Source organism: Gambusia affinis, linkage group LG08, assembly GCF_019740435.1.
Source record: "Gambusia affinis linkage group LG08, SWU_Gaff_1.0, whole genome shotgun sequence".
NCBI classification, from domain to species: domain Eukaryota; kingdom Metazoa; phylum Chordata; class Actinopteri; order Cyprinodontiformes; family Poeciliidae; genus Gambusia; species Gambusia affinis.
Window position 1 is genome coordinate 23,497,555 of NC_057875.1, and position 26,367 is coordinate 23,523,921.

The window sequence follows — 26,367 nt, forward strand, 5'->3', positions numbered from 1 at the left end:
CCGTCAGTCAATATACATTGACTTTCACAGTGCTCTAAACCTCCAGTGGGACTCAGGAGCACTTGGCCTCAGATTGCACCGGTCATCTAAAGGCAACATTTAAACACTGGTACAGGACATGAGCTTTAGCCTGAAGATGAACTGACCAAGCTTTCACTGGCTTACTTTCAACTCTGACCTGCCAGTTCTGACTTAAGATAAGGCGATTTTGTTTGTAACTATTTATTTGAACTTTATTTAATCTTTGATCATGACAGAAAAAACACACTGCAGGTTTTTTATAGAGGCAGCGCTTTTAAACCCGACACAAAATGAATGGATTAGAAGAGTATCTCCTTTTACGCACTGCAGAATGAAAGTACAATGTTAAGTTTTAAAAAGCTTGTCTCTGCTGAAAAGACACAAGGTTGTTGATCATAACTCGTGTGATGCAAAAAAAGTGTCTCAACCCCAGTTTTGTGGAATACACTCATTTCAATACGTCCGAAAATCACCTCACCCTAAGGAAGAATCCTTTTCTCAAAAAAGATTTTGATACAAATTGGCATGTTTACATTAAGCAGATTTGTTTTCGTAATTCTAATTTGTGCAGTTGTACGGACAGTGGAAATGCAGCTAATAACAAAGTTTTATTATTTTAAGCAATTATTTCACACAGTGTAATAGAGAGCAGACAGTATAAAACATGATTTCAATATTAAAATGACAAGTAATTTACAAATTTGGCGTGCTTCATGACAGAAGTTAAAAGCTCTTATAGATAAAAAACAGAAACTTTTGTTGTAATACTCCTTTTATCTACTGAAGACTCACTCTCTCTCACTCTCTTACAGCTGGGGTGGACCACAAACATGTCTCAAAATAAACTTTCTTTTTAAAATATCTTCTCACATCTATGTACATCCTCTAACTTTCTTCTTAAAACACCCTACTGACAGAACAGATAGTTAAATTTCACTGACAATCTAGTAGTTTGATGAATCCACTGTACAGAAAAAAATAAGATTTTGGAGTTTACGACCGGTTGATTTTCAAAGAATATCTTAAAAAAAAATAATAATAAAAAAAACAGATTAAAAAGGAGCTCAGAAAGTTCAAAACTTTGATTTTGATCACTGGCCAACAGATCGGCGCACCAATATTTACGCTTCAAACATTTTTAATTTCAATCTGAAGACAGCAGTCGATTTTTCTTATCTTTTAAAAAAAACATGTTACATGTGTATTTAAATATTTTTTTCTTGTGAAAGAAAACTTATCTGAACTGTTACCAAAGCAAACATGAGAAATAAAACTTTTGCCTATTGTGGAAATACTAGGACACAGTGCATCCACTATTGGCTGATTTATGATGCAACATTAGAGGTCATGTCAGAAACATTACTATGCTACTCATATCTTCCAAGTTCATTAAATGTATAGCAAGCTGTAAATCTAATACGACTGCTAATATAAAAAAGCCACAGACAAAACAACTTATTTGCAGAAACTAAGGATTTTACTGCCATCTGTTGCTAAATACCAAATAAATCTCAGTCTAGCGTGTTTCATAATGTTGGAACACTGAAAGTCTCCCACCATAACAAAATGCAGAAACAGTAACACTTTGTGCTGAAACCTTTCCTCCTGGAGCATTTTCACTAAAACTGGAGTGATCCCGTAACTACAGAAGAAGAAAAATCAGACGGCACACATGGAAATACGAATAACGTTTACCGGAAAATATTCAGCTCTCCTTCTTCTGGTTTTCAGATAGAAACTGCACATCTTAATATGAATCTCAAACTCAGTTATGTTTTATAAAATGACACGGAAGCGGAACATTTCTGGGGTTTTTTTTTTACTTGGCTATTTTTTGTCACATAACATCCTATTTTGTGTATTTTAAAACACAAGATTAGATGTTAATCTTTGCAGACTGACCCCAAAGTTAAACTCATCGGCTGGCGGCAAGGACAGAAACACACATTGCTGCCCTTCAGTCTACCTGGGAAAACCATGACTAAACCGTTGTGTAAACAAGTGAGAATGTTCCTGATTTTCACGGCGTGTGCAAAGTATCGTAATGACTAACCCATCAACAACAGTCTGTCTGGGAACTTATGATTTAAGACAACAGCGCTTCTTTATGCGTCTTGTCGTACTGTGTAGACTGATTTATATGTATGACCCAGCATGGCATCCAAAAGGAGAGGAAAAAAAAAGAAATCTACAACAAAAGTCTAAGAAAAGCTTGTGGGATTACAGTCATTTTTGATATACAGCAGGGAAAAATAAAAAACAGGAAGCACTTATGTAAAACTGTCATGTCTGAAGAGATTACACAACAAAGGGATGCAGCAGTCCCACTGTGATAATTGTTTACCCAGCGTATGATGACAGCTCGGTAATAAAAGGCAGCAGAAAGTGTGATTCGGCTCACCTGCCAGGCCCCGGCTTCCTGTTTCCTCTGAGGCTGAGCGTATCAGCGCCTTGCTGCTTCAGACAAATTCCTCAGCGCATCTTCCGTCGGCACGCGTTTTTTCCTGCAGAAGAACAAGATGGTTATAAACAAAAGGATTTATCTCATGGAACGAAAAACTCTCTCGTTTGATATGGAAGCAGACATTTTTACATCGTATAACCACTGAAAACATTGAAGCAACTTGCTGACGACATAAATTAGAAAGAGAAAACGATAACAAAAATGGAAAGCACACGTGGTTACAGCTTGAGTTTAGCAGATTAGTAGAGATGAACCGATTTCCAGCTCGATCGGTCCAATAATCTGAACCTTAAAAATCTGATCTTTCCATTCAGCTACCACTGATGCGTGGGCATTTATCATATTGTCATTTTGACACTGTTTTCAACTAATATCACGATAAAAATGCAAGATAGCTCTCTCTCTCTCAAAGACTAGACTGGACCTGAAAGACATTTTGAATATCCAGCAACTGAAACCATGAATAAAATGAAGCTATGACGTCTCTGTAAATTAAATTGCTCTTGAAAAAATATTAATCATCAGAATAATAATTAACTTATCATGCGATTAATTGACTAACTGCATATTGTGGCAGGCTTATCAAATCTCAACATTGGTCCATATTTTCATATCCTATACTGACAGTAAATGGTATTTGGCATAAATAAACTGATAGAATGCTGACTAGTCTTGCATCTGATGATTACTTCTAGAAGAGGAAATAAATAGGGTAAAGGTTATAAATGTAACCCACAACTATGACGCTCTCACTCATCGGAAGTGATAAAAATACTGAGGTTTTCACAGTCTAACTTGGACCATAAGCAAATAATAAACAGAGCTCTTCTCATAGTAAGCAGCAAAAACCTCACACGTCTTCTCGACATCGTGTGACAACAAGTCTAGACATAAAATAATTAATGTGATCTCTTTGCGGTCAGCACGTCTCCTGAAGGATAACGACGACGTGTCTCGAAACAAAACAAAAACGTGGCTCCTTCCATGATGATGCACGATAACAATCATAGCAGCGAAAGACAAAAGAGGCCGGGGTGAATTAACAACGCCGGCAGACACTAACGAGCGTCAAGTCCCACTTCTCATTAAAAGCAGTGAGTCAACAGAAATTAGACAAGAACCACTCCCCTCCCCTTAAATTCACCCCTGCGGGCGAGATGTGATGGTTTCACCCTCTTACCCCGCAGTCTGGCTCAGGCAAGAAAACAAGCTATATAAGGAAATGTTAGTGTTGAGTTCAGCTTGTGTTCTAAACTACTAGAAGTTAAGGACCTGGAGGAATGGTTTATACCGAAAGGTTTTATTATTATTTTGTGCTCTAAGAGGGAACACTTGATAACATGATTTCATATTTAAGCACATAATCCAACCCAAATATTGGTTTCTTGTGCTCACAGTGGGTGAAAGGAGGTAAAATCAAGTTAATACTTGATTTTGTAGGTTTTTTTTACATCAGCGTTTCTATGAAATAATCCCTGGATGGTAATAATAATCCTTACATGTCTGAAGCCCAAGCCAAACATTACTTACATAATTTGATACAGATGAAGACAATAGAGTTAAAATGCTCTTAGGTTTAAGAGCAGTAATCGGTCTGAAGTGCCCCCGAGAATTAAATTTTAAAAGAAGGATCCAGGTCAAGCCTCCCCTGGGTTTTCATTTACTCTTGGGTTTTTAGAGCTGACTACTTCCTTCCTCCCGCTCTAATTGGCATAGCACCACAGTTCCTCCTCCTTTTTCAAACAGACGGGCGGTCAAAACATTTCCATGTGTCTGTTTGACACACAGCTACCATGATGCAAAACTGTTGTTCCTGCTGGACCTCAGGCTTCACAGACTGCGGTTAGGATGATATAATGGACATCTTTTATGTACAAAGCTGAGAAAATATCAGATCTGGATCCAACCTGGCAATGTGCCGTAATTGGACGTTACGATTTCATATGCTGTCAAAGCGAGCTTGGGGCGCTGTGTATGTGTGGCAAGGCGTTTGATATTAAACTGAAGCAAATACTGAGATCCCAATGAGAAGAAGGAAGAAAGAAAACGCATGCCAAGCTCAACAATACCTGGATCAAAGAATTTGCATTACGCTAACCCCCGAAACCACTCGTGATATATTCCAGGATTTGACTGGGAAACAGAGAAAAGTTTCAGAGATTCTCGTCATACTAGACAGGCCAAGGCAAAGAAATTGGATTCAAAGGCGTTTAACGCCATGCTGTCTGTTGTTCTCAGGTTCTACATTCAATTGCTCATTTCTTAATACAAAAGTTTCTTTTGACTACTTGCATTTCAACAACAATAACAGAATTTTAATCTGAACCTTCAAAAATGTTCAAATACCAGATGGATGGATTCAACATTTAGTTAATGGGACAGGGATCAAATATATATATATATTACTTTTTTCCCTTGATCCATGCTAATCCAAACCTAAATAAAAGCCCAAATCAATTTCCTAATATTTTGAGAGTGAAGGAAAGCTGTATTCCTTCCCATGAAAATATATGGAATCACCTGTCCTCCAAAAGGAGCAACATTATTTCTTTAGGCCAATTTTCTACATCTTCAAATTTCATTATTGTGAGAGCAATAAGCAGAACTGCCTTGAAGATTGAACTGGTTTAAATGCACATATGTTTGTCCCACTGAGGTATGTGTGAGGGGTGTATTCACAATCCCCTTTAATCTAACTCTAGCCTATTTGTCTAGAGAGTCCGGTTCGTTTTGTGAGGTGTGAATGCGCAATCAAACTCTGATGAGGACCAAAAAGCCAAATTCTGGTCCACCTAAAAACCTAGATCACTGTTTGATTGAAGTGAACTCTGGCACAGTTCAAATGCATATGTGAATCCCAAGCAGATAGTGTACCTCTCCAAAAGCAGGAAGTGAACTATAGTGCAAGGCGTTCTGGGTAAATACAACCAAAACAAAAGCACAAGTCTTATTTATTTTTATGCTAGTGGGAAAAATAACTAATATTTTATCAAAGGTAAAAGAGAAAACCTACAACTGCTAAAATCTGACACCACTCCATATGGTCCCCAATGTTGTTCCAAGTCTATCAGGTGTGAAAACACTCTTCATTACCATTTCGTCTAAATGATACAGAAAGCCACAGGATGGGCAGCTAACTGACCCGCAGTGGATTTAGGCCAATATTTTATACTCCCAACACATCTGGAAACGGATAAACCAAACCCCACAGCAATTTGCTGATAATCTGGAAAAGTAATACATTATACAATACCTCCATTCCAAGCCAGTGACAGCATAAGCAAGTGACTATTTTCCCAAAGATTACATCACAAGTGAAAAATCTGGCAAGTAGAATCTGGCAAGTGATTGAATTGCTGCAATCATTGTGGAAGAAAGAGCATAAAACATCCAATAAAGGGGAGTGAGGCTGAGTAGCACATCAACAATGTCAGAACAATGCATCTGAAACCAGAGAGGACAAAGTATCGGATCTGATCATAGAGGCAAGGTTTTTCATCACTTTCACATGACATCAGGCACTATATTTAAAACTGATTCTGCTAAAACCTCTTTAAAGCCACAGGCGTTGCAATGTATGGCTTCCCCCCAGTGGTATTTATACATTTTCTCCCTTCATACTTCGTGGCCGCCTCCACAACTTTCTTTCAGTCGTCTCAGTAGCCACACAGTTGAAACCTCGGGGTGGGCAGCTGGCTCTACATCTGACGCATTCGAAGACAAAAGGGAAACTCCAGATAGTCGTGGTGAGGGCAGCCACCCGTGGCACCGCTCACTGGGGTTCTGGTTGTTTATGGTCGGCACTAATTGCAGGTCAGCAAACTCGCTGAGCTCCAGTAACTCCAGCCGGTACAAAAGTAACCGAGGACTGCGGCACTTTTCTTAAGTAAACAGAGAAACTGTGTCGGGATGAAAACACACAAGATGTCTTGTTGAGATCTGTGTTGTAAAGGAATGCTTGACACAAACATAGCAGCCCACATAAGCACTTAAAAAGTTTTAACTTGCAAGAAACTGAAATGAACATTTTATGCAGTTCCAACCACATCCTTAAATTTTTCCTCTTCACAACTAAGGCATTTGTGTTGGTGCATCATAGAAAAAACAATATAAAAAAACATGGTCTCTTCCTTTTCCTTTGTGTCCATGTTTTTTTTTTAATGTAAAGCAAAGTATATGGTCTAATTATTGATCAAAAACTACAGTTTAAGTTAGTCTGTGTTGGCCCTACCATCTCAATATCTAAGTAACAAACCTACTTAATCAATGCTGTCTTTTGAACAATGCCGCTCTCATCAAGATGTGCGACCTCTTTTCCGAGCCAAATTCTTGCTGATGCAATAACAGTAAATTAACATGTGCTGCTCAACTGGCTCAGATGTTATTGCCAGTAACTGCGGTGTGTGCAAACTGAAAACTTTGTTAAATAGTTGTGAATGTTGGATGGGTATAGATTGGGGATGCACAGTTTGAGCTTTTCCTAGTGACCAGTAATTTCCATTTTTCTTTGGTCCTCTTCAGTCCAACTTGTGATGATTATGTGGTATTCGTGCCAGCCCTATTTGGTCCACTTTAATCAAACTCTTGTTGGTTTGCATAGAAAGTTTGGTTTGTTTGGGGAGATGTGAACACGCAAACTCTGATGCAGAGCAAAAAAAACAAACTCTGGCCTGCCTAACAACCAAGATCTCTGCACAGCAGGTAAACTCTGGCACAGTTCAAATGCATTATAAATGAAAGAGTCTAGCACTAGCGGGGAAAATGGCTTATAGTTTTTTACCAAAGACATAAGAGAAATCCTACACCTGCTAAAATCTGACCCTTCTGCATTGTTGTTTAACTTTTGTTAAGAAATTGCATTCACGTCTTCTTTGGAGGTTTTGGTGTAATTTCCTTCAGTAGTTCTTGGTGCAGCGTCACCACAGTCAAGGGAGGAAACAAGTTGTTTAAAGGGTTTGGATTGTTTGACACAGTACAGTGTGAAAGTGAACCGCACCAGCAAAATGTGGAACAAATTTTGGTCCCCAATTGAATTTTTTTGTTCTAAGGATTATAGGAACAACTTGTTCTTTGCAGTTATAGATACAACAGAAAATGACATCACAAACTTTACTTGGTTGATGCATTTATAAATGGAAAATAGAAGTATCGCTGGATACAAGAAAGTAAAATGAGATTTGTCTGTAACCGTTCTTTAATCAGAGCCATGGCTGACTGCTGAATATCTAAATTACCATTTTTTGCAGTGACTTTATATCCCCAGAACTCAGTATAAAATTGTTAAGTAGAGCAGTTCATATGACATAAAGAAAACCACTAAAACATTTAGAATAAACAAGCAGGCTGTTATTGTTCTTCATTATTACAAATTGTATTTTTGCTTAAATGCACACATGCTAAAGTTTGCTGTGATGTCTACAGAAGCTTTCACCATCACGAGTCAATGCAGGTGCTGGACTGGAACACCGGCCCAGAGAGACATATGCTGGCACAAGGCAGAAATATGCATGCCAACATAAATATGTGCATGAATTAATTCTGTATTTAAATTGTATTTACTCATCAGCAAAAATAGCTCAAGCTGATCTCCTCCTCCTCAATGAAAGAGCGAAAAAAAAAAATATATAAAAAAACAGGAACATCAGATTTTAACTTTGATCTCATCCCAGTTGTGGGATGACAAAGAGGATGAACTGAATAACAGAGCTTGTTTACCAGCAGTAAGCTTGCTAGTGCTGCCCCTGTTGCTGTCACTCAACAGTTCTGTGAATCAGAGACCCGTCACATTCCCCCGGCTCCTCGCTCCTCTTTCTTTCATGGCCCAAACCTCGTGGCTGGATGCCAGTGTCTGGCCAGCTCAGCCACTGGCTATCACAGTCATACACAAAGCAAACAGAAAATCCACAAACCAGTTCTTCTCATCCAAATAAGGACGGGCATGTGTTCACTCCTTTCTCACCATTCTCAGACAGATGCGTCACAGAGCTGATACAGCTTTGGTATGAGCCCGAATGCCCGTGCCAGGGTCTGGGTTTGTTTTCGTACCAGTACCGTTTTCATGCGATCAAGAAACAAAAAACAGGTACCACCAAAACAAGCAGGTGGATGGGGGGAGTCACAGAGTTAAGACGGGCTCTGATCTGTGTGTGCGTGTAGAATGACATGAGAGTGAACGGATGGACTAGGAGTTGGGTAATTGGAGATGTGCTCTCGCTCAGCTGGCTGGCTTGAAAACGGGGTGAGTGTGCAGGTTTAATTCGAGCGCCACTGGCAGGATTTATTTCTGGAAAATGGTCTTGCTGTGTCAGAAGAGGTCAGGCTCTGGTTGTTTATTTACAAGCGTTGAGGTGGCGAACGCCCGAGGTGTTTTCCCCGCGAATATTGCGTAATATCCTTACCACCTTGAAATGCTGATAGCGTGGGTTGTCCCAATTTCGCCCTTGAGTCAGGTGGTCTTGGTGAAACTTAACTAACACAATAATGGATAGGAGAGGTTGTTATCATGGTAAGACATAAAAACTGGAATCTCTGTGAATCCAACTTTGGGATGGAATGTTACGAGTCATGATGAGCTGGTTGAAAGATTATAAAACATGAAGGTTTATTGTGTTTGCAATATTAGAGAAAGCAGTCATAGGTTGCTCCAATCCATTGGGGTAGTAACTTAGCAGACTCATCCATCGCTGAAGGTTTTAGCCTCAGACACATTTCTTTCAATTTAGTGAAGCAAAACAATACACTCAAATCGATATATTCAGAAATGTTGGTATCCAGGTTAAAGTAACAATGTTGCTGAAATGTACCAATCACTAGTCCAGAGATCGGAAAAAGCCAAGTTGTCTTCAAACGGCTTTAATCTGGGTTCAACAAGTAAAAGAGTAAAATAAAATAAAAAATAATACTTTAAGCACTGCAACCATTTTCAGTCAAATTCATTGACCCATAGTAAATCTTTTAATGTCCCTTTTTGAGTTTAATAATAATCCTATAAGGGTTAAAAGATCTTTGTGCATTAAAAATCATGGGCTACTTTAAATTAAAAAACACAACATAAAGACTTTCGACAAAGGCAGGAAAGAAAAATTCCTGCCACCTCAGTTTAGTAACACTGTTCTCAAATTCACAGGGTTCAACAGACTGAAACTGGGCAGAGCAGCTGCCATTGAGGCTGACCACTGCCAACCCTGTCTCAGATTAAAATGTGAATTTGGTCCATTGGTTGCCATATTTGGTATCCTCAACTCTACTTTAGTGCTGAGTTCTGCTCAAATGGAGATTGTTGCTTTCACATCTTTATTGGCTAGACGTACTTTACTGTTACACTGGAAGTCTGATAAATGTTCCTCAATATCCCTCTGAGTTAAAGACACGATGTTTTTTTTTTAAGCTTGAGAAAATCAAATTCACCCTTCAAGGGTCTACACAGAAGTTTTACCAAAAATGGCAATGTTTTCTTTCCTATGTTTCAAACATTTTGCCCAATTGAAGGTGCCTGCTGCTGAATTTTGTGTTGGTTATAACTATTAGTAGTCATATCTGATGATTGCTATATTTATTTATTTTATTTTCCATCAGGTTGACTTTGAGCTGAGATGGGAAGGGTGGGTCAGGTTTGTTTTTTTGTTTTTTTAGTTATATTGTTTAATTTTCTTTTCTGTTGGGGAAAAAAAAAACTAAACGGCTGATACTGCTGGATTGTAATTTTGGAATTTTTATTTTTGTGTAAATGTACTGAGTGTATTGATTAGTGTGTGTCCATAATGGGATGTGTATTGTGTATGTATGTTTTGGCTCTAATAAAAAAATTTTTTTTTTAAATGTGAATTTGGCCGTTGGAATATTATGTGTCCTCTCATAACAAGCTAGTTGTGATCGGATGCATATAGCTGTAGCTAAACACCTTAATGGATATTAACTTCTTATATGAGGTAAGCCTGTTAACATAAAAACTGCTTTAATTGTCTTCTTAGACACCAAAAACTGCACGTGTCCTGACTGGACACATTCTTCTCTAAGTTTTGTCAACACAAGGACCTGCACTAAAATGTGTTACAAACAAGTTACTACTGAGTCATATCAAAACAGAGTAAAGTTGGTGACATTAGTTTTGCTATATTGTATTGCTTTTGGCCAACAATTGCACTGACTACTGGCTGTCCTTAAAGGACTTGGATTGGTGCTGATGACAATAATATCCTGGTTGAGTTCCAAAATTGTTTGCAAATACAATTTAATACATTTTTGTTTACAAACCAAATTTCTCCTTTTCTTCAATGATGTGAATTTCTGAAAGTATTCCAATTCAGTAACCAACTCTAGAGTAAAAATTTATTTTATGTCAACAGTCTGTACAGTCAGATTAACTGAACAACTGTAATCGCTCATAAATACACACTGCTTCTGAAGTCTAGCTATTACTTGTGTGCAATGTTATCAACGTTCCCAATAGGGATTCAACAATAAAATATAAAGAATAAATCTACCTTCACAGTTGCTTACATTTTGAGAACAACATTTGCATTGATTTGATTGACTACACAGAACTGTACCACTTTGCCTGCAGGCACTGGGCAGCCAATGAAACTGGAAACCCGATTCATCTGCAGATTTCAATCTCTCTAAAGATTGTTAACTCTCTTTTTGGAGCCCATCGTCCTCTGCAGCCCTAGGAAATAAACCGTGTAAGCTCTGAGACCAGCTACGATTGCAAAACTCTGAAGGGCAACATTGCTTTCGTTTTTACATTGCACAAGGATAGAAAAGCTGAATCTAGCTCCTACCATTTCCTTTTAGCTGCTAATAAAGCTTGTCACTGATCTTTTACAAAACACTTGTCCTGACTTAATAATCTGACAATATCCTGGTCTTACTCCTCTACTATTTGTAGGATACTTAGGAATAATACAAAATACCAAGACGGGAAGGCAAAGTTGAAGCAGAAGGAATCCTCAAAAGTAACCTCTGTTTTTTTAAAGTCTACTTAAAGAAAAGTGAGTATATAAAAAAACCATTCCTGCCAAGGTCTTCATATTGCTGATACTGAAAGGTCCTGTAGGTTTTTCCATAACCAAAAGCAAAAGCTGATCCCCACTGACACAGTTCACATCAATCAACAATTAAGTAGACATTAGTGAGGTGTAAAAGGGCCTTTTACAAGCTGAGAAACAGGTGAGAGGTCTGGAAGACGTCAACAATAAAACAGGCTTACATCACTGCTGGCTCCTGTTTCAAGTTTGCTTTTTAACTCTACAGGACAAAACATGGTGGCAGGGAGAGTTTACCTCATGTTGACTACTGCAATGCATTTAAAACCAATCATTAAACTACTGGGTGCAGCAGATTCAGAGTATAACCAACCACTGTGATTTAAACAGTAGGTTTTTTTTTTTTTTTTAGAAAAGCATATGTGAAATCTATAAGTATTCTCATTAAGAAATCATTTACAGAGATGCAACCTTCTATTTTTGTGTAAAGCTTTGGCCTGTCGATAGTGAATTTAGATTTTATTTTCTCTATATGGATTACGTTATTGTTATGTACGGCAGCATTTTTTGATTTCTTATCGTTATTTATAATGGGAGCAAAAGCATTTGCACACAGTGTGCTGCAATTTGATAAGCCGTCCAGTTATCTGCTGAAAGTCTTGCTCTCTCTCACCCTTTTGCAGTCTGAATGACTGGAGAAATATTTGGATGTGTGTAAAGAAAACAGTTTCCTTTCAAACGTATATTTCTAATCTTCCTCTGACTTCCTTTTTGAAAACCTCTAGGATAACGGTATTTTCTTTCTGCTGTTACCACATTCTTTTAGATCTTATTGATCACCAACCAACATACTGGATTTCCAGGTTTATTACCAAATATTCACATACCAAGACACATCTGGCTCAAAATTATTTGATTTGGTCGATATGTCATTGATGCATCTCTTATTATGTTCACTGTCAGCTAACTTCTGACTGTCTTTGAGGCGCTGCACCAACAAAGTCAACCAAGTACAAACTCACTTTCACATTTCCTGAGCAATCAAAGCATCACCTGCTCAGTTATTAATTCAAACATGCTGAAACGTTACACTTGACACTGAACAACTAATGTGAATGCATGTAATTTAAACAAACATTTAGTTCATGTCTAGCTTGAGTAATGTTCTATGACAATGGCTAAAGGAAATAACAGGCCAAATGTTTCCACCGAGATAATGTTGCGTTTACTTAATTTATGGTTCCTAAGATTTTTAAGGTACCAGAGCTGAACACGTCGGCTACAAGCCTCTATTACACTGACATTTTCAAGGTCAGGCTCTAGTTAACAGCTTATCAGCAGCGCCAGAGCCCTTAATTTTCCTAATAATCACTGTTTGCACAGTCAACAATCCCTATAAAGGTCAACCAGACCTATTGTAGACATGAACAAATTGGCGACGGGGAACATAAAGCAATCAGAAACACCATTAAAGGAATAAATTGATGGAAACGAGATGCTGATCAATAACAACTGATGTCTGGTTGATCAAAAACAATGTGTTTGGCTTGTTCAAAATAAGTAATAGCATTCATATAACTGTCCGGTCTCCACCAGAACCACAGAAGGTCTTTTCACAAAACAGCTCTTGCTCAATGCTGGCAAAAATAGACGGCCTTTTTTTGCTCACGGCTTCTTCCTTTGCATCAGCTCACCAACAAATCTAAAGGGATTGAAGGTGCTGCATTGTTCACCTACTCCAACTTATCAAAGCCAGGTGAACTTTCACCCCAATTCTGCTGATAATTAATGCACACAATTAATGCATTAATGCACACAATTAATACATTAATGCACACGGAAAGCTCTTGGTGTGAAGGTGTTGCATTTATCTGATGAATATGAACCCAAAAGGTCATGTCAGGTCATGTGTGTACATGTAAAAAGTCAATCTAATTCCCTAAAAACAAAGCATTTCACTTAAGTATCAACACGTACCTTCACACATGAATTAAGGTCAAGACCGATATTCCTAAACAACAACAACAAAAAATAGCTCTGCCTTGATGCTCTCCCTTGATTGCAAGCAGAACCGAGTTGATTTAAAAGATGGCCTCCAGCCCAAACTGTGCTTTATCAAGCATGCTGACCTTCAAAAGCACCTAAAGTTGTTTGAGGGCTGTTTCGTTGCAAAGCAACAAATATACCAAATCCCTGGTGTGAACAGAGCGTGACGTTACAGTCAGCCTCTGGTCTTTGGAAAAACTGAGCTTGTGGAGTCGAAATCTCTCAGTCAGTCGTGTAAATATGTAAAACCTGCTTTGGATTCCAGCAAGGTAAAACTGTTTTTCCATGTTTTGCTTAAAAGTTCTCAACAACTCCTTTAAAATGCCAGATATCATACCTTGATTAATCATTTTTAAAGTTTTATCTTCCTCTCATCTGTATGATTCAACATGAAAACAAATAGTTTGGGAGAAAATGTAAAAATTAAACGAGCTGCAACAACCAAATTGTTCAGGGTTGGATCTTCTTAAGCTAATACTTTCTTGAAACGCTTTTAGTTCCATTCCAGCATTTAGTCAGTCAACACCCAAAACAGATGGATTTGACTAGGCTGTTGCAAAACTTTAATTTTTCTGGTATTAAATAATTAATGTGGCTGTTTCCTTTAAATCACTGTTGATCTAGTGTTTATGACTTTATCCACCTACAAAACATTTTATTCTGTCTGAAGAAAAGTAACCCCGTATCATGGTGCTACCACCAATCTGTTCTTTGGCTGAAGCGCTTTTATATTTTAAAACTTCAACACATATATTGAGATTATTTTAATACACAAGAGATTTCTGTTGTAATCTTAATCTGACTTTAGGTGCTGCACTGTAAAAAATGAGCCTGTGATCAAGCAGATTTCAACTAACACATTAAGCAAAATATAATTAATGTAATTACTTCTTTAACTTTGTGGCAGTTGTTCATTTAAATCTGAATTAAAACTGTCTAGTCCAGTTTTAAGGTGAAGACCGATATTCCTAAACAAAAAAATTTACTGGTTCTAGTTAAAGACAAAATAATTTTGTATTATTTCACTTGAATTTAAGTTGATACATTTATCCAGTTTTTAAGTAAAAAGCTCTTCCTGTGAAAATGCTCCTTTGTTGTAATTGGAGGACATCAAGTCCCATAACATTAAATTAAGTTAAAATTAATTTTTATGATCAATTTAAATAAAGGACTTTACTTTTTTACCCAACTTAATTTCATGTTTAAATTATGATTAACTAATTTAGATTCTCTATTTGAATATACTTCAATTAAATTCCTAAATGTAACTTGTCTAAATTACTTAAATTTAGCTCAACTCCAAACACAATGATTCGGTTGTAATGTGTTGTCTTAATTTTATCGAGTAGATTTGGGGTGTTCTTTTTTTACAGTGTTGGTCACATTTGATACAATAAGTTAAACAAAGAGTAAATAAAAGAAATCTAACTTTTTAACTTGGTTTGTCTTTAAATACACTCGTTACCCATGAAATACACAACAAAGTAACTATGATCACTGAGATCAAGAGAAATTATGTCATATCTTTCAAATGTTGATATCAAAAATAACTAAATGTGGCTCCCAGTATTGCAGTACAGTACTGAATTATAGAAATGCCAAGAATAAACAATTGATTTAAAGAAAACAACACCACTGTGGCCAACATGTTCAGTCTGCATGGTAATGTGAATGCTGAGGCTTGTTATCAGACATTATACAGAAAATGTGTTTGGGACGCCGCTGTGAGAGAGGGATCACTTCTGTACTGAAGAGTGTGCAGTGCAGCTCATGCTCTGAAATCTAATATCAGCCGCTGCTTTTTTATACCTCTTGCATTAAAGCAGAATAACGTCAGATGAAAAAGATGAACAGACTGCTATTACTAACGTAATGTAAGCAGATAATGGCCCAACAAATAACTGACATGCAGAATTATTTGATCTTTTTCATGCGTTTTGCAAATCACAGCCCAGTGATTGTTGCTTTGAAACATTGGGTGGTGAGAAAATTATTCACTCAGAAAAAAGACGGTAAAATCTACACATCTAGGACAACAAACTGCAGAAATATGAAACTCATGCAGTGAATGCATCTTTATGCTGTAGGGTTTCCTACATGATAGATATCTTCATATGATAGATGCAAGAAAAATTTATTATTTAAAGATACTAATTTGCATCAAAACTGATAATATATAAACTCTTTAACATTTGCCTAACTTGTTGCATTTTTTTTTTTTTTTGCCAATCTTCCAGAAGAACAGAAATGCTGAAGGATGTCACATGCTAGCTGCGCTAATGCTACATGCTAACATTGCTAACGTAATATCTGAGAACAACTTAAAGGGTCAGGAAGGCTCCTGTATCTGCAACAGTGATAACAAATGTTTTAGGGTTTTTTTTCTGTTTTGCACAACAACTCCACCACTTTTAGACTCTCACCATAGGCAAATAAAAAAAAAAAACTTCCTTTGAATAAGATATTTTGTCCAAAGGAGTGATTTATTTTAGTGACCATGTTTCGACAAGGATAAGTGACAAACTAAAGGGCTCTGGGGTTATTCGTTTGCTACTAAAAACCATTTCAATAAATTAAATAAAGGAAAATCTAAGTGAATTTCACACCATATGGAAAACCTCTGCAGCCGGTCACACATCAAATTAATCCACTATTACACAAAAAGACCCTGAGCTTCATGCTGAGATGCAATTAAATAGACTCTGAAACTGAAATGAATTAATAAAATAAACAACAACAACTGAGAGAATTTGGTCCTTTCCTGCCACTTTAGATAAATAATGCAGTTTGTACATGCTGTGCAGCTTGTTAGCTCACGATACATTAATTAGAGAATTAGAAAAAAATGTTTTGTAAATTTTTAGCAAAGCAATCAGAGAAGAGGTCTCTTATTTGAAATGTTATTCATAAGTGACTGATTCAAGCTGATTAGTGTGCTCTTAACCAAAATAAATTACAAAAAATGTCAAATCAGTCCATTCAAATTAGACTCTTGGTTGCACCATTTAGTTGTCACATCAGCACTATTTGGTCAAGTAATTAAAAATTAAAAGGGTTGGAATTTGTTTTGCTGAAAACTGGCAAAAATGTTCTCATATAAAAAGCTTTACTTTTAGCATTGTTGAGCTAATTGGTTGATGATTTTTCTTTTCACGTCTTGATGGACCAAATGTTGAACATTTCAATGTTCTTCTACTCCATCTCAGTCAACATCAGTCCCACAAGGAAACCTAAACCTTAGGCTTTGGAGTGCCCAACTGAATGCATGGCTTCTGCAGGTTTTAGCAACTGAAATTCAAGACTTTTTAAGACCTTTGCTTTTTTTCTAGACCAAAAAAACCCCAAACCTTTTTAAAACATTTCTCGTACATTCCTCATAGAAATGTACACAATTTGTCCAGCCAGCTGGCAATACATTTGCACTTACCTACTTACTAACTAGCTTTTTTTTTTGCATTTATCAAGGTTAACTAACATACCTGGCTTGGAAAGGGTATGTTAGCAATGAGTCACAAATATGTCTGCAAGTGGCTCAAACATTTGCCTGATAGAAAAGTCTGGAGAGAAACAGATTACATACAATATACGATTAATTAGTCCTTCCAAGACTAAATTTAAGACCTGTGATTAACATATTTAAGGCCAAAATACTTTTTGCTATTCTTTTAAGATATTTTAATGCCTTAATTTTACATCCATGAATTTAATACTTTCTAAGGCTTTCCTAGGATCCACGGACAACCTGGAAAGGTGAATTACAAATTCAGGAAATACAAAATGTCCTGAAATGTTCTGTTTCAACAGACAATCTCTTCCTGTCAAATTTCATGGAAAAAATAAAAAACAAAGCAATGCACCTAAAAAAAAAGGACATAACTGCTCTGTTTACAACAAACACCCAGATAACCACAAAACACAATCTTCCTGTTGCTCACCACAAGAATGAAAGGTATGTTCCCCACTCAGAGATGTAGGAAACCCTCCAACAAATATTTGGCCCACAAGGCTCCCAGGACGAGCATTCAGAGGACAATTACCAGGAGACAAACCCGGATTTGCTGCCAACCCCACCAAAGCCTTTTTCCGAGCGCAGGTGAAGCAGCAATGCTGACAGAGACCTAAGAACTGCTGTCTCCGTCCACTTGCCAGTAAGTAAAAACAAGAAGTGAACACTACAGGCCGACACGAACAAACAAAAGAAGAGCTCGTTTATCAGGAGCACACAGGGTGCTTTGAATGAGCCGAGGCTCGGGGCGCTGATGTACTTAAACTTTCACTGACCTGTACTTGTGACACTTGGTACTAAAGAACATTTTACTTTAGCCAGAATACTTTTTAAAAAAAACAAGAAACAGAAGCTGCAACTTCATGGTTATGAGAGATAAAAACTGGCTCCATCAAAATGTTTGCAATTTCATTTGAATGTAATTTTTTACAGCTTCAAATTTGCTAAAGTTTCCGACATTAATTTGAAAAGCATTCATCCTCCATCTTATTTTTTTAGGTAAACATAGAATAATGGAATGGTATAGCCTGCTTTATTACCTTGGTCTTGGTTTCTACTTAGTAGGGATCTGCAAATGTACAGGTCAGATATTTGAAATTTCCTTTAATCGACTGATTGGTGATTGGCAGATCCAGACAAAAAAAAAAATATTTTTCTTTTTTTTTTGATGGCACCATTTTGAGCATATGAATGCAGAAACTACCAGGATGTACCTTGATGCATTTTTTGAGCTTATTCAAAATCATATTTAGAGACATATGAACAGGCTCTCTGTAGTTGCCCAGAGCAAATCGGTGCTTCGTCGACATGATTTCTTGCCATTATTGCACATTGTACAGGTCACACTGAAGTGTATAAAAACACAGTGGACACTTTGACTTCAGCCAGAGGTAGTTTTTCTTTTATTCATTAGTTCCTAACAACTTGTGATGGATGCCCAGGTTGATAGGGCATCCATCACACACCGTCAGTGCCAGACTATTTAAAACTTCGAGCATTGTTTTGTTTTTTGTTTTTTAAATTATGTGTTCTCCGTCTTGTTCTTGCTGTTGTAAGATTAATTATGTCTGAAACTTCTTGGAAAGCAAATATTACTGAAGAACATCTTGCTTCCATTTTTTTGAGCCTTTTCATTTTTTTTTTTTTTTGTTGAGAACTGATCTGGAGTTTAACCACATTTCTTCATTTTCCTCTGCTCCAATCGTCACAAAGCCAAAGAGTGGTGATTTCCCACACAAAGTGAAACCGGATTATTTCCATGATTGGTGAATTATTACATCAGTTAGAGGTGGAGGAGAAATGAGGATGGATGTGGTGAAAAGTCTGCATTTTGGCTCCTTCCACTATTCTAACAAAACGTCCACAGAGAAAACTCCTTGCCACACATTGAGGGGATGACTTCAGGTTTAAAGAATAACAGGAAACTTGGTTTTGCATGACAAGACAGTCTTTCCATCCCTGAACATTTTCTCATCCCACGATGACGGCTTTCCACAGCTAATGGTAAGCTGTGGGATGTCAACAACTAAAAAGCACTGAAAATACCCGATCAATATTGAATTGAATTATATGTTTAACTCGATTCTCCATCTATTTGTCATCCATTCATCATGGATTTGACAAAGCAGCAAATTATGCCAGTAGTCAATGTCAAGACATGCTTGCTATCTTTTATAAAGGTGAATATATGATCATATTGTCCCATTTGAGATATTTAAGTTGGTGTTTCCCAAAATTTCAATCTGTGTTTGATCTGTGAGAGACATTTTGGCTTGCAGTTCAGAAAATTGATATGGAAGTCACAGTCAAGCATCATGGGTTATAAGAATGTGACAAAATACATATTTTGTGTCAAGACTATTGTGTGCAAATTCATGATGGTTATCAGTATTATCTTCGTTTTATCAGAATACATTTCAAAATACACAAAGAGTGATAGTAGTAGCAGTATCCGTTCAGTTCAGTTCCTATATAGTCCTCAAAGAAGGAAATCTGTTTTGCAGCCAGACATTTTCAAACATCTCACCCTTAGCAGGTAATGAAATGGGAATACCAGTCCTGTCTACTTCTGAAAATCAGCCATTGCCATGATGATAATTATGCATTATTGAAAGATTGGAGGATTAATACCTGAGCACCAATTACAACATCTTAAAAAATGCAAACATTTTAAAAAGACTTAAATAAATAAGCACTGCTTAGACTGGTGGGGGCACAAGTAAAGCCTGGTGGCCCGCCAGGCTTATGAAATACTGGGGGAAACCCTGCGATATATCAAATCTCAATCGTCATTGCAGTATCAGTGTAGGCAATATTGCAATTGGAAAGGAGTGTTTATATATAAAGTGTCAGATAATCCCATAATACGTAGCCATGACATTTCCTTTCAGCTTGACATACTCTTAAACCCCTCAACCTCCTTCACATTATGTTTTTCTTTAGCGGCTAAGATGTTGCAGTTAAAACTGGATGTATTACCATCGATATGTAGCAGAAAAATTGAGGCAAAGTGGTTGCAGTTAAATATTTTCTAATTTCTTGCAAGCTCAAATATAACCATTAAAGCCATTTAATGGTTATATTTCATCCCAAATACTAATAAAGTCCTTAAAGGAAATATTTTTAAAAATATAAATAAGTAGGATCGACAGCTTTAGACTCCAAAGGTAATTGGTGTCAGCCAGATCAGTGCAACTTCAACATTATTGCTGCTGGTTGTATTTATCAATGAAGCCGAGCTCAGATAAACAAAAGAAGTAGCATAAAATCTGGCGATAACGACAAAACACGGGATGGAAATAATGAAAGTATGACAACATTAAACAAATACTAACCTGGCAGGTGTCAGTTCTGACGGCTCCCTGTCTATAACTACAGACAAACAGCATGGAGAGCGCTGCTGACATGCTGCAGCTCTGAAACGCAACCATGTACCACTCCCTGTTAAAGACCCCAGCCTGGGCAAAACTAACTCAAGCGCTGCCCTGCCCATTTAGTAAACAGAGTCCAGTCAAGAGTTTGGTGCTAGCTCTTTACCTAACCTGGAGCACTCGAACCGAGCCCCTCAGTATTTAAGCCTTACTTACTGAAACTCCTGACAGCAGCAGCAGCAGCAGCAGCAGCAGCTAACGTCGCAGTCGGGTAAAAACTCGACTGGTTGAAAACTTCTCGCATCCCTGAGTGTTGGAAACCCCGAGCGGCTCCCGTTTTAAACGCAGAGCCACTCGGAAACACACGGCTCACCCTCGGCTGTACGAACTGGAACTTGCGTCCGTAAGAGAAAGATAAAACTGGCCAGACTTTGTGACTGAGACACTTTCAATGAGAGAGAAAAGGAAGCCCGGGCTAACTTTTCCTTACCTCGCCTCGCGCCTCCTCGTCGCCACCGCTCCCACTACTTGGTCATAATAAATCCGGGTCCTGACAAGCCTTTCTCTCGACTGAACTGACGTCCCCACAGAAAAACACCCCTAAAAAACCCGGGAGAGAGTGGCTGAACTCCAACTGGAGTCTGTGGTTTCGCTCTGTGTGGCTCCTGCAACAGCCGCAGCAGTTTCTCTTTTTTTTTTTTTTTTTTTCCTTCCACCGAGGTGATGCGGGAGCGCGCGCAGCGGAGAGATTGGGCCAGCCAGAACGAGGCGTGCACGCGCAGTTTCAAAGTGACGCCGAACTGAACTGGCTTCAAAATCCAAATGGTGTGAGACGAGCCTCACATTGTGCATAGTATGAGCGTTACTTTTGATTTCACTCAGTTGTTTTTAACAAGCTTTATGCCCGTTAACCTGCAGCTAGACAGGACACATAAAATCTGATTCCACCCTTCCCTTGAAAATTACATAACATGACATTTGTGATACACTTAAACGCTATCATCATTTGTTTTGTACATTTCAAGGCAAAGACAAAACGTATTTTCTACTTACCTTATTACAAATTACCTGTACTAACATTCATTACCCTAAAACAGGGGGTCAAACTCATTTTCGTTTTGGCACAAATCAAGATCACTAATGCTCTAAAAGAGCATTAGTGACACAGCATTGGCACAGCATTTTTGGCTATGCCAAAAATGTATTGATAAAAGATGTTCACAAACTGTAGAAACATAAATGGATTCTTAAAGTTAAACAATATTATTGAACATCTTCTCAGACCCTCTGAGATTTCATGATTCTATTTGTGTTTTCAATAAAAATCTAAGTATTTGTGGTACAAATTTGGAAATATTTGCGCTTATTTATGACGGTAAATGTGACTTTGCATAGATCATGGACTATAATCATAGTCATCATTTGAGACTGAGGCAGCTGTTTACAAGTAAGAAAGTTTCTGACAATTTTTGAGAAAAATCTGCAATAAACTCCCAATTATTAGAGCAATTTGCTGATTTATTGTGAATTTCCAGGTTAATTCTCAATAAACTGGAGGAAATGACTGATATAATTTGTCAGTAAATAGATAAAAGCTACACTGATTTGACTGATAACATAATATTTAAGCACACTTAGTTTTTAGTCTAGAATCTAAAGGGCCACATAAAAAGCCATGGCGGGCCAGATTTGGCCCACAGGCCTCGAGTTTGACACATGCGCCCTAAAATATTATTTGTGAAGAAATGCCAAATAAATAAATACCAAAAAAATAAATAAAATAAAACCCTACTAATACAGCTAAACATTTTTAAAAGCTTGTCAAAGTCACTATAAATCATGGTGGGTGTGATGTAAGAAAAACATAATGCTGAAACTGGATGAAAAAGATCTTTTTCTCTAATATTTCATAATTTAATATATTTACTTATTGTGAACAGGGTATGTGTCACATTACATCTGCAAAAAACCTTTTGAAAAATTTAGAAATATAGAATTTTACAACACAAAGTACCTCCCATCTAAACAGATGTACTCCTGAGAGCTACTGTTTTTATGTATAAAAGAAACTATTTTGGACCTAAGAACATACCCTGGGGAACCCCACAAGCATGGTGAATAAACACAGAGCAGTTCAGGCATTAGTAGCTTAAATCTTAAGTCAATCTGACTTAGCTTGTTTAGAATTAGAGCAACTACAGTCAGCAATCCCTCGGACGAGCAATTATTGCAGTTGCTTTTCTGTTTTGGAATATAACTCTGTAACTCGTTGTGGCGTTTACACAGCCACCCTCATCCATTTCCTACGATTGCATTTGTTCACAGGAAGTTACGGAGGCTCACTTCAAAGTAGAAACTTTGTGTCAGTCAGTCTAATTTATTCAAATCCTTGTTTGTTTGTTGGGGGGAACACAGTGTATAGAAGCAGGGAGTAAACACATGCACAGCACAAAGCCACAGTGAGAGTGTGTCTGTGACGCTTATTAAAAAGTGCCGAGTGCAGCCCGACTGACATAATGCATTCGGTGAGGGATAAATGACCACTGGAAAAAGGAAACCGCTTCCCTCAGCTGCCCCGGGGTTCTGTGGGAAAATGCCGTGATCTGAATTAATCAGAAGTAAAAACTGTTCTTTCGAAGACTTTTGTTTGTAAGTGTTACAAGCAGATTGAAATGTGGTTGTTTGCCAAAAGCTGACAGCAGTTTGTGGTGAGAGCTGCAACCTTTGCCGACGGCGATTTCCCCAAAGAACAAAAGCTATCGTGTGTGATGACTTCTCAAGTCACCTTCCAAGAGAGACAGAATCCTCGGTGAGAGGATCCTGAAGGCTTCACAACCTGAGATGAGGAGGAGGAGGAGCTGAGCCAGACGTCGGCACGTGGGAACGAGTCAAGATTTTTTTTGTTCCCTACATTCCAGGCATCGTCATCCCCCTCCTCACTGCTGAGCGCTGAAGCCAAGGATTTTCCAAGTGTGGAGGAGTGAAATAACGACGGAAGATGACTATTGTTTCCTCTTTTTTTTTTTTCAAAGATTGTTTCAGTTATTCCTCAGCTGAAAACATGCAAACAGATTAAATAAAACCACTTTGCAAAATGGTTCTTACTCCTTAAACCTGTTTGTAGTTTGACATGTCATAGCCATGTAAAATCTGAGTGTTGTACAGATTTTCTTATTATAGACCTACAGAAAATAGTGCATAATTGTTAAGTGGACTGAAAGTGATAATAAAAATCTGTAAAGTGCGGTCCACATTGCTAGTTCTAGACCTCAAATCAAGGCTAAAACCCCCATTTATTTTAGTTGCTGTAGATTAATAAACTGGAGCACTAATCAAAATATTTGATGCATATTTGCTCAAGGATTTACGTTACATCTGACAGTCAACTGCTTGTTTCATAATTGGTTGCTGTTATGTTTCTATGACCTAAAAGCATAGAAACATTGTTGCTGTACAAATAAACTTTATTTGACTAGACCCCGACAAAAAAACTAAACTAAACAGAGCGATCAGCTGCTCTCCAGAAACAACTCATGGTGGTGGCAGCATCATGCAGCGGGACGCTTCGTCAAGGCGAGACAGCTGGCTGGTCAGAGTTAATGGGAATGTTAGAGGCTGCTAAAAACCTTTGCAAAAATCTGAAAAAAACATTGTGGACATGCCAAAATAAAAAAGACAGCTGTAATTACACCATAAGTGGTCTATATAAATATAAACACTACACATAAACACGTCCTTTGTTTCTGTTTTCACAATTACATGCTAATTTGTGTCGGTCAATCACATAGAATCCCAACGAAACACATTGTAATGTGAGAAACTGCTGCAGAAAGTTACTAGTATTTTCACCCATATATATATATATATATATATATATATATATATATATATATATATATATATATATATATATATATATATACACACTCAGGACCAGACCATCCCCAGTGCAAATTTAAAACGCTCATTCACGTCTGTTTTCCGTTGCAAATGGTGAAAGATTCCCACAAATGTGCACAGTGGATTAGACCCCGACTCCCTGACAAAGGGTGGCTCAGTTTGACCACAGCGGCCCGTGACACCGCGGGAAGAGAAACCATTCAGGACACCGATACCTCCGCCTGCCTGTTCAGCACATGACGCACTGACTCATCCTCTCTCCTCTGAGTCACTCCCTCCCTCCCTCCCTCCCTCCACTGGTCCAGGATCTGTGCGGCTCTCTGCTGGAGCTGGCTCCTCTGTCCTCACGTCAACCCCGCTGTGCTCCACGGGCCAGGACGGGGCGGCCAACAACCCGGACGAGCCCCCCGTGGAGGAGCTGCAGAAGGTGTTTGTGTTCCTCTGAGTGTCTCTTTGTTCAGACAAAAGACTGAAGGGGAGAAAAAAGAAAAAAAGGAGGGCAGGAGGGGCATCACCGTAGAGAATGTGCAATTATGGACTTCACAACAATGAGGCAACACAAAGAGGAATTAAAAGAAAAAAGTTCTCTTGGATTGTTAGAGGAAAGAGAGCAAATGTTGACGAAATATATGGTCCAAGGTGACAGAGTTTCTGAGATATTATGAAAAGAATTCTTAGTTGTTCTGTTTTGTTTGTTTTTCCTGTTATGCATTCTGTTTATTTGTTTTCTATTCTTCTATTTTTGTTGTTGTTTACTTTAGGGATTAGGTTGTGTAATGTAAATCCTAAGTCACATGTATCACTATCATTTCATTTTTTTCTATTATATCAAAAAGAAATCTGTAAATGTTAATAAAAAGTGCTCTCCATTTTGGTTTTACGAATCCAAATGGTTTTAAAGAATCTGTAATCAGCATGAAATAATCCGCTTGGCAGTAAATACAAAATGATGAGAGGAGAAAAATAAAAAAAGCATCGAGATTTTCAACACAGAATATGGATTTTCTGTTGTTCTTTGAGTTATCTCGTTAGCTCAGGTCAGAGGTTAGCGATCTTTATGATTCAAACAGCCGTTTTTGTCTTGATCCTTCAGAGATAATGTAAAGTCACAAAACTTATGAGACCTATTTTGTTTACATCTAATTTCTGACTAAACAATAAACAAATTGTTAGTTGAAATTCAATGCAAATACAACTTAAATATTACCACAAAAAAAAAATGCAGGAACTAGCTTTTTTTAAAAATTTTTTACGTTTATGTTTCTTTATTGTCTTACATTTTGGGTCAAATTTAAAGAGCCGCATTACAGAGTCTTGGTCTAGGACACTACCGTTTGAATGGAAACAACAATAATCAATAGTAATATTGACGACGAGGCGGAAAAGCCGTTTCTCTTCTCCAGCTGTTCACTGAAAACACATTTTCCTCATCGTCACCTGGAAAAGAGAGGAAAACTAACCCACAAAGCAGAAGCACTGGAACATCAACATTCATTATGGGTTGTTTTTTTTTCCATGGTGTTTTCGCAGCCTTTGGGCAACATCAAAGCAAGAAGAAATAATACTACTAATAATAATAATAATGATAATAAAAGCGCTCCAGTTAAGCTCATTATACAAACGAGCTCTGAGACCCGCTGCACACATCTGCATGGTGACACCATAAACCAAAAGGTAAACAACTTTAACGGGCCGAGGTGGATTCCCAGGGCGACGCTCTTCACTTCCCAAATTTTTCGTCCAGCATGCGTTTTTTCTTAAATTATTTTCCAGCCATTGCTCCAGGGATGACATTAAGCAGGCATGAACCTTGCAAAAGATTTCCTCAGCTCTAAGAAGATTGGCCACGGTCGGATTAGGCTGCATATCTCATCAGGGATCTCATAAAAGGAGCTGGATGACATTCCCAGGAAGAGGAACTTAACTTTTGAGCAAGCGATAAAATGTGGATGAAGTCGGGTGTTTATGTTCCCGGGACGAAACTTCATTCGCTTTGGTGGCTGTTGATGGTTTTTTCCTCTCTCTTTTTTCTGGAAGACGCAGGTCAGCGCATTTTTTTTTTTTTTCAGTCAAGAA

The 26,367-nt window shown here is 37.8% G+C and overlaps 1 protein-coding gene across 3 annotated transcripts in view; it reads right to left on the reverse strand.

Annotated features, from left to right (window-relative positions):
- Nucleotides 1–21,321, reverse strand: part of peak1 (pseudopodium-enriched atypical kinase 1) — an 85,735-nt gene extending 64,414 nt beyond the window's left edge. For 2 of the 3 annotated variants that reach the window (XM_044125397.1, XM_044125398.1), the window contains exons 1-2: nucleotides 20,882–21,321; nucleotides 2,423–2,525 (exon numbers count right to left, since the gene is read on the reverse strand). The gene's annotated coding sequence lies outside the window, so the exon portion shown is untranslated. Of the gene's footprint in view, nucleotides 1–2,422; nucleotides 2,526–20,355; nucleotides 20,421–20,881 lie in introns of those variants that run through there. The other variant, XM_044125399.1, reaches the window with a different exon arrangement.
- Between the last annotated feature and the right edge of the window lie 5,046 nt (nucleotides 21,322–26,367).